General features: G+C 37.6%; 1 protein-coding gene across 1 annotated transcript in view; it reads left to right on the forward strand.

Moving 5' to 3' along the window:
- The first annotated feature begins 452 nt into the window (after positions 1–452).
- The window catches only part of LOC108730167 (growth factor receptor-bound protein 14), a 319,854-nt gene continuing 307,395 nt past the window's right edge, over positions 453–12,911 (forward strand). The window contains exon 1 of the mRNA XM_018459697.1: positions 453–891. The gene's annotated coding sequence lies outside the window, so the exon portion shown is untranslated. The remainder of the gene's footprint in view (positions 892–12,911) is intronic.

The following is a 12,911-nucleotide window of genomic DNA, read 5'->3' on the forward strand; positions in this document are numbered from 1 at the left end:
CGTCAATCAAGCTTAATTTAGAACGTATTCTTTATTTTCTGTTTTGCTTACCTTTTACTTCATGCCTTTTTCCTTCTTTGTTTTAGAATTATAATAAACGATCATTTATCGACAATGACGTTTCATTTGACATGTTCCTTGTCTCTTCCGAAGTTCGTCAATGTTTATCTCGGGTGAAGATCAGAAAATGAAAAAACTGGATAAGAGGCAAAAAGGTAAGAAGTAAAAAGTGATAAAAAGGCAGATAAATAGGAAATAAATAGTAAATTGTAGATTAGGTTTTAGACATAGCTCGTGGAGCGCGCGAAATCGCAACTGGGTTCGCGCGCGCATCCCGCCCGATCTTGCGTGGGCGTCGCGACGTCACGCAGCACGCCGGCTCGGGCGTGTGCGGACGGTGGCGGGCGGTTGCGAGACGCCTCGCGCCGCCGTCTCGCAGTAGGCGACGCGACCTCGGCTCGTCAGGATCGTGTGGTTGATTTACGTGAGGTAGCGGGGATCATGCCGGTCTCTATACGTACAACAGTCTCGGCGAATTAAGAGAAAAAGACAGGCCGTAACGTGCCACGTGTCGCTACGACGGTTTGGCGCGACGTCCCGTGTCCTGCCGTCTCCGTTCGGTTACGCGATCGGAAGTGCGCGGCGACTGAAAAAGATGACACAGTCCCGCGGTAAGGAGAGACGCGCGTCGCACGACGATAACCACCAGCGTGACGGTCCGAGTGTAGTAGATTGATATACGTATGCGCGAGAAGAGAGAAAAATAAGTGGGTAAAGTGCTGGAAGCAATCTACGACTCTTTCAAGTCGTCTTCGAGAAGTACGGGCAGTGCACGAGACGCGGGAACGGATCCCTCTGGAGCCGCAGGAACAGAAAGCGAAGGGTGGACGAGTGAGTGTCACGTAAGGGAGGAAGAAAAGCTTAATGTTAATTGGCTTCTCTGTTGCGATAATCACGCACTTCGTACGGTGACGTAATTGCGATCGCGAGCGTGAGAATAACCGACGATATGCATGCATTTATACGGGGCGACGATACGACAATTATATTAGAAATTTAAAAAGGAAAATTAAAAAGAACAGAGAGAGAGAGAGAGAGAGAGAGAGAGAGAAAAGGAACGATAGGAGGAAGCGATGCGATTATATTCCGATCCTGCGGGAGGCAAAGAACCGAATAGTTACGACCGCTAGGAAGCCACCGTAGATTCTCCCCGTTGCCCGTCTGACTCCGCACGACCTTTTCCACTTTCGACTATCTCCCTGGACTGCGCGCGAGCATTCTTCCACGTTGATATGCGAGCCAGCCATATATCTTGGCGGTTTTCAGGTCGTTAGCGGCGCAAGGGGTAGACAGGACGATGAAGGAGAGAGGGTGGAAGGGAGGAAGGGAGGGCAAGCGGAAAACGCGCGAGATTCTCCCCCGAAACTTTCCAGGATATCCCGTTTTACATGAGGACAGAAGCTTCCTCGGACGGGAGCAATCGGCCACACCGCCAACGACCCCGTTCCTCGTCGCCCGCGGTTCGTGTCAACATAACGATAAGTTAAATTTCCGGAGAGTTTAAGTTGGCTCGTTCGACAAGATTACAGTCGTTCGTCCGCTTGATTAGGATTGTCGTAAACTAACGACCACGATCCGTTTGAGTTGTAAGAGCTGTTTACCGGAGAGATTACCGACACGAGAGCTCTCCATATTTGCATTCGCGAATGTAGGTTCACGTTATTTTCGTATGCTGCGAACTTCTTTTACAAATCGAATTCTCTCTCTCTCTCTCTCTCTCTCTCTTTTAGATTTGTCGATATGGAGCAAAAATATCGACCATAAATACATTCGTCAATTCAAAAACTATATTCATCTTGAATGAATAGATATTATATCGAATATATCGAGTAATAAACAAATTTTTCGTTCCGATTGCATTTCATGCAATCTCAATCTTCAATATGTAGTCTGATACAGCATTTTCCATTGGAAAAACTAGTGCAATACTGGTGCATACTGAGTGCAATTAAATTTAAATCAATTCACATATTTTCAATGTTGATAAATAATTTAGTCTCTCTCTCTCTCTCTCTCTCATTTTTTCCTTCTTTGTTGCATGCTCGCACGATAACAGCACAAAAATCACAAGTCATAGCTAGTCTTTAAAACATTCGTGTAATTTGAAAAAGATCGATCGAGGTGCGCACCCTTGACGATCGTCTCGAGAACAGCTACGAGCTGCCGTAGCCGTCGCCGTCGTACTGTTTGTAAACAGCATCGATCGACAGTTGCCCGGTTTAATCGGATCAGCGGCTAATCCGACCGTCGACGCTCGCTAAACGTTACTTCAATTTTTTAGCCCGCCGCTTAATGCTGCCCGCAAATCGTCCATCAATCGCGTGATTGCCCTTTTTTCATCTCTCTCTCCCCCGATTTCCCCATCGAACGCAATTTATTTGCTTATCCGTTTACTCGGAGCTGTTTCATTTGGGCAAGCTCGAGTTCTTCTCACGGTGTATTTTAGTCTTCGAACACGTCTTTAAATACTGGAAGCCTGTACTGCGCCAAGGCGGTAGTTTAATCCTTCGTGGGCACAATGGGATCTTTTTGAGCCAGGCCAAATTTCACTGTCAAATTTCTTGGCACAAATTTAAATTTTTATTAACCTCTTCAGATTTAATTTTATTGGGATCATGTTAACAAAGAAATTTTTTAATTCAAGAGCACTTTAATAAATAATTCATTAATTAATTTTTTCCTAGAACAAATTTGGACAGAAAAATCCAGACTGCCTACGGAATAAGTAAAAATATATGTGCCTAAAGATAAATTTTGGGTAATAAGTAAATACAGAAGTATATACAAATATATACAAACTTACATCTTGTATTATACACATTGATCCTATTTGCGCTTCTGTTTTATTATCTCTCATCGCTATTATATTACTAATTTTAATTTTCGACTATGATGGGATTAGATTTACGATGTTTCTTTGGTTCAATAATATTTTGTAATTATTCAATTTGACAATTTTAATGATTTATTGTAGAGCGACATTATTTGGTTAACAACTTGTTAGTATATTATTAGCGCCGAGAGGCACTACCGTGTCTCCTGATATTGAAGAAGACCCAAGTTGAGAGTCGAAAATGGTGTATTTAATTTCGCATAATATACTTTCTACACATGTTCATCTGTGTCGGTTTTTATAAGTTTCATTGGATTTTTTTGAAATATATACAATATATTGATATGTTTCAACAGATATTTGAATTTCGAAAAAGAGATAGGATAAATTGAAGGATACATCTTCTGATTATCGCATTAAAATATTTTCTAGAATCTTTACATCTGATCAATTTTGTGATGTCACATTGTATTTCTCTCGTGCTACGTAAGCTGAATCTTCGAGATCTTTTCACCATCACAGGCACAAGAGATCACGAGGTTAAGCTGTCCGACAGTTCGCTAAGAGTTCGTCCCATCGATCGTTGAAAGTTTCCCGCGAGATCGGCCGAAAATCAGAGAAGCTTTTAACCCTCTCGATCTCACAGAATGACAGCGCGAAGTGCTGCTGGCCAATGTGCCAATCTGCCGATGTGCTAATAATAATTGGAGAACACACACGAGTTTCATCGTAACACGTCACGATTGTCTCAATATCGCGATATCATTGCGACGTATAAATTCTACAATGTTTTAAGGATGTGTCACATCTCAAAACGTTACTGAAAACATAAAAATTTCATAAATTGTTTTATTATTACGCCTGAGTATTTGTATAAAATTCGAGCATAATTTTCTTATTGGTTTAAGTTTTTTAATTTTTTTGTTAGTAAAAATAATTTTAATTCTTAAGTAAAATTGTAATAGTTATTTGCAAATTTGGTAAGGTCATGGTTACGAATTAAATCAAAAATTTTTTATATACGTATAGACTAATAAAACTAATAAATATTCGTGCAAAGTTTCCTTGGATTTATTTACTCATTTAAAAATTATTTACCTAAAACTGGCAGCAAAAAATATGATCATTTCATTATATAAAGTCATTATAAGCCAAATCATTTGTTTCGTTTTTTTTTTGCGACTGGTATCAGAGTATATTTATGACAAAAATTTGTAAAATTTGTTGGCTAATATTAGCTTGATATTGACTTTTTTATAGTTGAATTTTTGGTTGATATTTTTAGCTGGTATATTATTCATCCAAAACATCCTTAAGATAAAGTGCCTAATATGAGATAGATTTTAATAATTAATATGGAATAAAAAGAAACAGAAAAATAACTGAAAAACGCTGTCGCGGAATAAAATTTTATAATTTTATTCCAATTTTAAAATAATAAGCTAATCTAGACCGTTATATGAATAAATTAGATAGGTAAGAAAAGAGTCAATACAGACAAGACTAGATTTTGGTACTTGATATTTTTATATGTAAATTCTAAATATATCTTTCAGTTATATAAACTGGGCGTCGCTTATTGTTAGACTTGAAACACAATCATAAACTAAGCTGAAATAATAATCATAATTAAATTGATCGTCGATTTAATAACGATGCTATTAACATTTTAAATTACTGTAAAGAAACTTCTTGTGCAAAATAAACAACTTTACAACATCATCACTCTTGAAGTATTAATTATTATTTTTGCTTATAATATAAAAGAATACTAAATAAAGACGACGTTCCGTTCTGAATAAGAATTTAATCTCTGGAAAATGGATCGATGATCGCGCAATCGCTCGACGCTCTCAACTGTGGTTTTGCTTTCCAAAGGATTTCGTTCATCTCGTTTTCCTCCGTGCGAAGTTGTATTCATAAACTTGGCCTATCGGCCCGGCGAGTCGCCTCCCTTTCTCTCGAGTGTCAAGGGTCGAACCGGGATTTTGTGGGCACAAAGCCGCCCCTGCTGTCTGCCGGACGGCGGAAAGCACTTATTCCATGGAGAACGGTTTCCGGCGCGGCTATTATACGCGCGATCCTTCGCGTCGCTTCGAACGCGCGATGCGAATATTGTTCATCGATTCTCCCGGCCACTAATTTGTCAAATTATTCTCGCCCTCGAGAAAGGCACGCTCGTTAGCGACTTGGGCGTAAATGGACGCTCTCGCGCTCATGGCGTACGCGTGTCACGGAAGACGACGCGATTAAATTAGGGCCATAATTCGTCGAGATTAATTTTCGGTGATGCAAACACGCCGCACGGCAGATTTCCGTGGAGAGCGCGAACCGCTACGCGTTAATTTTTCCCGGATTTCGCCTGGGATTTTACAAGGGAATAGCTAACTCTATTTTCTGTGAGGGGCGCAAAAAAAAGCGTTCTTTTCGCGATTATGAGAAATACAACTACGAGTCGAATTATTCTAATCACATGTCGTACGTTTATCTTTTACTATTTTCTACCATCTCTCACATATATGAGAGAAAAAAAAGTTGTAATTATCATAATTTAATTATAATTTATAGTCATTTTTTAGAACTATGTATTTATAATTGTTTTAATTATGCAAATATGGTCATTGTACTATTAATAAAAGTCTCACACACACTGTTGAAAATCTTCAGTTTTTCCTTAACATATTTTTTAATTATTATTACCATATAAATAGTAAGTGAATTTAAGAGAATAGTTGCCTATATTCACTATAATTGCAATTACATTTATTGAATAAAAATGTTTATTTTGTTCACCATTTATATCTTAATATTTTATTACATTAATATTTTTGAAGTTATCATAATTTATAGTAAAATTTGTTCATATTTGAGAGAACACTCACATTGAAAAAAAAGATTGGCTGCTGCAGCCAATTAAAAATGCTATGCCATATTTTACCATCTAATTTGCTGCAGCAGCCAATCTTTTTTTCAGTGCACATATATATGATTATTATTATTAACATTATATTAGTAATAACACTAATAATCATGGAACTTCTAACCATAATTATTTTATCGTGAGATTATAGATAATATCAAACAGTTTTCTGTCAGTATATTGCACTAATTGAAAATATTATAAATTCTTTACGGTGTGTTAAAGATGCTCAATAGCATTAGCTATTATTAAATTGCTTGTCAATTTAATTTGTGAGATTACATATTCCAGCTTTGATTCAAGACCGACAAATAATCGACGCGTAATTTGCTTGGCCTGGAAATTGTAAAATTCACACAAAATATTATTATATACACAAAGACTCACTTTGGCCGAATATATTTCTTTCTCTTCTTCGCTTATTTGAAAATATTATGTTATACACACACATCTGAATAAATTTATTATTCAGAGATTTACTCACGTTTAAAAATCGTTCGTATTTTACATTTGCCATCATGTCATTATTATCTCTAACTGTTTATACATTTCAAAAATCTTTACTTATAAGTGCTACTAAACCTTACTTGCATTTATTGGATTTTCTTTTTCGCTTTCGACTTCAAAGCGTAAAGTTCACAAATATTTTCTGTGTATACAGAATTTCTAATCGTTACTATTTTATACCTTAGTTGTCGACCAAAGGATTTATTTCAGAGCATGGTTTCAAATCGATTCAGTTATAAATATATGGAAAGGCCATAACGCTCGAACAGATAAATTGGCGCGCAACAGACCATGAATGTCGGAGAGGAAACAGCAGGATAATCAAGGATACAAAGGATTGTTAGGAAGCGCAAGCCGCTAATGCGTTTTCTGATGTTTCCGCTACGGAACTCTCAGTGGACTTTGCGTGCGCTCAAGTAACTTTGTGCTAATAATCTGTCGGGTTCGCAGAGCGCCATAATAATGGCCGACCGTTTCTCATTTTCCCGTCATCGAGGCCTTTTTTCTCGAGATTTCAGTGTCCAACGGATCTTCTTTCGAGGAGAAATCTTGCCCCCCGAATTATATCACTGCGCGCCTCGTTTATCTCGAGTATTTCTTTCTGCTGTCAGCTTTAATTTTCTTAGCGCAAGGAGTACGTACGATGAAAAATAAACGAAGGGACTTTTCTGGTTGCTGAGAAGATATATGAAGCTCGGAAATGTGACGTAGTGCTGGACATTATTGATTTATATGTTTGTACAAAACGCATTATTAAAACTTTACACAAAATGAATGTAATTTTTACGCAAGTTGCTATTTCCATGTTCTGTTCCCTTTATTTTTCTTACTTTAAGTCAATAAAATATAACAACGTTTTTCTTGTAAATTATCACAGTATTCTGACGAGATTAATCTCTAAGTAAGTAGATAGTATAAAGATACGAAAGTTGATACGTGAGGTGCTCAAAACACCTAAAAAAATTTAATTTTATATAGTGATACTTTTTACTATAACATATACATATCATGTTATAGTCATATTTACATTAGTTTTATCTTTATGAGATAAAGAAATGTAAAAATAATGAATTATAAGACTTTTGGGCATCTGGACAGTACTTCTTATTTTCCTTTTCTTGAACAAGATTTTCTTGAACAAAAAGAAAATTATAACTAGGTGTTATGACCTCTCCACTTATCCACTTAAAGGTTAAACCGATGTACAAAGCTAAAAGGAAAAAATCAAAGCATATTGGTTGAAATCAATTTAAAAAATTAAAAATAATCATTAATTTACCTATAAAAAATAGTTTGATTATATAATTTATCTAATCGTGCGATTTCATTCGTCAATCATACCGTCTTAATATTTCCGGAATTTAAATCGTGTAGCTCGCATCCAACTCTCCGGCATCGAAAGCTTTCTTTGTCTACTTTAATCTGCGTTAATCTGGCTTTGTGTACCACGATTCGCGTAAAAGCGGTGTCAAGCGCGCAATCAAAGCATCGCGAGTAAACGCGCCTTGCAAGGAAGAAGACGAAGGAAAACGGCAGTATGCGGGCAGCTGGAAGTGTCTGTCGAATTTGTATGACTTGTTGTCTATCCAGTTAGCAGTTTTGAGTAATCGTTCTTATTCTCCCCTTCGTCTGCCGCTGCTCTGAACCATCCCCTAACCTGGCGTCGGTCGTCACCCTCGCGCGGGATCCTGGCGAGCACGATCTACCCTGGGGCATTCTTTACTCCCCCATCAACGCGGCGCCCGTCGTTCTCATCGTCATCGTAGTCGTCGTGATCGCGATCCTCGTTGTCATCCTAGGATTGTCCTTGGAATCGAAGCGCACACGCAGGCACTCCAGGAATCTCGTTTGTACATTTATTTTACCCCCTTCGACGTCCTTCCCTTTCGTTCTTCCACCTTTTCCTTCTTTTTTTCTTCTTTCTTTCGCGCTGCCTCTCCCGTACTCCCGGCTCTTCGATTTGCTGTCGCAGTCGGAGTGGCACGGAGCAGTAGGAAATAAATGGCCCCTAATGGATTTCTTAGACGTTCGCTCGCGCGCGGACACGAACGCGGTAGAACTCAGGTGCAGTCAGGAGTGCCTCGGCCCTCGAAAGTACGGCGGAACTCTAAATTACAGGAATCGCTGCTTCTCATCTTGTCTCTCCGTCTCTCTTTCATTTCTCTCTCTCTCTCTCTCTCTCTTTCTCTCTGTCTCTTTCCCGTCTCTTCTTAACGTTTGGCAGATCACAGCTGTGCGACCTTATCGATGCCGATGAAAACTTTTCACCGTCGAGCCACCATAGTCGTGTGCGAACTTTTCGCCTTCGCCAATAATCTCGGCGACATCGCGGTGACCTCGACCGCACACGCGGTCTCTGGTTTTTTCTCTCCTTCTCACTCCTGTCTTGGCTCACGCTTTTGCATTCGCGGTGATTTTTCAAGCTGTCTCACGCGCTCAACGAATTGCTGACCGGCACAAAGCGTAATTTTATTTGTCAGATTTATTCCGAGCCTTTTTCAACGTTTACTAGTCATCGTACTGGCGAAGAAGCAGGTAGGAATGTCAGAACATCTGTTGTGTATCTTCGGTGCATAAAGATAGACGTTTAATCTTGCGGATTACGTCACGCTACGTTCACGTCTAGAATTTTATGTGCGATTTTATATGCGTATTCTACATGATATTAATACGAAAAAGAGAGAATTATATTAACTGTTATATATTTAGAGTCTTTATGACTTTGTGAGAAAAGCCAGTGTCATGTCTGGAGATTTCAAACTCGAGAACCGTCGAGACACGACAGTTTTTATATCCATCGTGACAATCTTATTTTCATCAATTTAGACGAACCGAGAAGCATAACTTGACTGTCGTAATGGCGCGGAAATAAAAGGTCTGGTTTGCGGGGACTATGATAAAACTGAAAATCGTAGGGATTTCCTTGGATAATCGCGCGCCGAAGCTCGTCCTTCTTTTCACAGACACGAAAGTTTTCCTTCTTTGTCAATAATCTCAACGGATTTCGACCGACACCCGAGAATCTCTTATTTCCTCGCCATTGAAGCTTCTCTCGGTTAACGGCGGCCTTTGGCGGAGCACGCGTCTCGTACTCGTACACACAAATTCGCTTGTAAATTTTCTCGTTCTCTTTTTATCCTGGCATTTTCCTCCTTGCAACGGCGTTCCGTTTACCCCATTTGAGCGACGGAACGTCGGTGATGAATAATTCCTGACGAAAATGTTATCAATGCGTCGCATGAGACCACGAAGGTTAGATTGCAAAACCGAATAGCTATTTTTATGGCGATGATTAAAGAAATAATATATATACTATAATGTAGATATATAATACACGATAAAAAATTTTTTATATTTGTTAGAAACGATCCACTCAAGTTTTTGTTAAAATTTTGTGTTTTTTAACATATGAGAGTTAATTTAATATAATGTGATTGTATTATTTGAATATTTTGTATTAAATTGATATATTTAACATTTCTTAGTGTTAAAATAACATAATTTATGAGTAATCGAACAAACAACAAAAATGTTTTTAAAACGTAAATTCTAAGATAAATGAATAAAATGTGTTAATTTGACATACTATAAATGTTAAATTTATTGAAACGTATTGATTATTATAAATGTTAACTTTTATGAAGAAATATTATTGCTTACAAATTGTGTTAATATCACATTCTTGTATTAATTTTTTACATAATATTTGTGTTACTTTGTAACATATTCATCTTGTGTTAAATTAGTACAAAAATTTGAGTGGACTGTTTGGGACACGTGAAATATGTTACATCTTACAAATTTTTCACTGTGTATATACATATAAACCATTATAAATATTTACGTTACAATTATCAAAGATATCTAAACTCATGCCACTGAAGAATAATTTCTGACGTTGGAAATTATTTACTTCATTTCCAATTCAAATAACAGATAAGTTTCCCAATAAAACTTGACCCTCTCAGTACACGCAATGATTTTCTTTTACTACTCGTACATTCGGTAGGTTATTTGTATCTAGGTTCATTTTAATCACTTTACACGTATATAAAAATTATTAAGTAATTCTTACGTATATTTAAACATCTTTAGAAAATATTTGTAAAATTGTGCATGTAAAAAAAAGGAAAGAAATGGAGATGGGCATTATTTGCATATTATTAGCAAAGTGTTCCTATATAGTATTATATTTCAAAGAAAAAAAACGTGCAGGAACACGAATAATTTAATCGTGTGTGCTAAGAATTATATTAATTTATATTAAAAAATTATTATTTATCGTATAAAGAACGTATTTTCTCGTAGACTGCTTCTTCATTGAAAACTCAGTTTCTCTCTTTGCAAATCTGTGCGTTGCAATACAATTATGAAAGCGCACGATACACCGAGGTTACAGCTTGAGAATTCTATGCCAGAACGCTATCGCGCCGCAATTGCTCTAATATTCCCACTGTGCGATACATTTAATGACCGTTTTGTGGATCTGTTCGATAGGGGAGCGAGAACCTCGACGAGACGGCGGAATTTCCGTTGTTCCGAGCACCATAATTGAGAGAACGAGCGCCTCAGCGATGCTAATTCCACGAGTTGCTAACAAAACAATTTAACACGGTTCATACATAAATCATCGCCAGCAGATAAAAGTTTTCTTCGCCATGGGTGGGGAGGTGTTCACTACGAGCGGACAGCAACAGACGGGCTTGAAAGGACCCGTCGCGTCCTTCGATGTACCTCGCCGTCATTTTCGCCTGGCGGAGGAAAGAGAGTTGAAGCTTTTCCAAGTGCTCACAGCTCGGTTCCTTCAGCCCCTTGCTGACACTCTAAATCTCGTTTGGAAATCTCGCTTCTTCGATAATCCATTCCCGGGCGTTTGCCCCTTCCTCGGCTCTCCTCCCTGGTCTGAATCGCGCGCGCGCGTGCTTCCTTGCAACGCGACGCTTTCCTCCGACTGTATAGGGAATAATAAATGCGTCTTAATGACGCGAAGCCGAGACCAATGAGACATGTCGGGTATAAGATATAAATCTCTGATATAACGAAAATTGTTAGTTAAAAACAGAGAGCGGCGTTAGTTAAAATAGAATGCCGGAAAGCGTCGCGATGTATTCAATGATCCATGAAACTTTTCCTATATTAGTTACGGACGATTAAAGGAGTTGTTCGAAGAAATATCCTCCGAATTAAAGTTTAAAATCTACTGTTTTATTAAAATCTACTGTTTTATTAAATGACAGTTTTCCGGTAAATCGTATTGATTAGCGTTAAACTTGTAACATCTTTTAAGACGAGCGTTTCGAAAAAATATATATTTAATTATCCCCGTACTGAATAAAAGAAAATTAAGGAAACTGCACAAGTGTTTATTTAACACAGATAACTCGTCCGTGTGTGTGTGAGACGAGCAAATTCTTTTTCTTGGTCGTTAATTAAATCATTGAGAGAGAATAAGAAACAGATGGCGGAGCTCATGCGTAAGAAAAGAAAAATAAATATCGGAAGTCGAGTAACCTGCGATACGAATGTGTTAATACTATAACTTTCGAATCACGACTATGTGTGCTTTTAAAGATATAGGGAAAGAACGAAAGAACTAAGAATTTAGCGCTAGATACAGATCTGAAAATAATTTTGTTGGACCATCAAAATAATTAGGAATCTCAAACTTGATGAGTAATGCTGCAAAAAGTTTTGACATTCTAGCAGTTTGAGCGTCCTATATAATTATTTTGAAGGTCCAACATAATTATTTTTAAGTATGTATCTATTATATTATAATTAAATTTTTAGATACTTCAGCAAAATCGTTCTTTCTGTGTACGCCATATCATTCTAATCGAAACACACTTTCGCACGTATGTTTACATAATTAATTTAGCAATGAGCAAACATATCTTGATTGCTCAAACTGCTAAAATGTTAAAACTTTTTACAGCATTCTCATCAACGTTCCATAATTACTATTTTAATGATCCAACAGTTATTTTCAAATCTGTATTTAGCTAAATGTTTAGATACTTTAACGAAACTTCTATGCACTCGTCATTTTTGTGTATAATATATTGAATTATGAAATTATTTAGTGTTTCAAAGATGTTTATTAGCATCAGTAACATTAAATTTCTTGTCAATTTAATCCGTAATATTATATACTTTAACTTCAATTTAGGACTGTGATTCAAGACAGACAAATAATCGGCGTACAATTTGTTTGAATAGGAAATTGTAAAAATTTACATAAAAATATTATTAAGTGCCCAGACTTAGTCGACAGAATACGACCCTCTTCAATCATTTGTGTTTTATACGTTGAAATTATCACTTCACTAACAATTATTGTATTTTATTCGTCCAAGGATGATGGGAATGAAGGAAAGAGGGAATGAAAAACTATGACCGATGCACCCTCTACTCCGGAAATATCCGGAACGTCGAACGTGCGTTAGCGCATTCGAAGGGTGGTACCCACCCCTGGCATTCTTCGCGCTGCGAAAACTCGACCTTCGCCGGCGCCGTCACGAATGACGAAAGTTTCCGCCGCTACGTGACGAGCACATCTCCCTCTCCGTCCTTGTCGTTCTCTTGCTTGCC

The sequence above is a fragment of the Mycetomoellerius zeteki genome, unplaced genomic scaffold, assembly GCF_001594055.1.
Source record: "Mycetomoellerius zeteki isolate Tzet28-1 unplaced genomic scaffold, Tzet1.0 scaffold85, whole genome shotgun sequence".
Classification (NCBI taxonomy): domain Eukaryota; kingdom Metazoa; phylum Arthropoda; class Insecta; order Hymenoptera; family Formicidae; genus Mycetomoellerius; species Mycetomoellerius zeteki.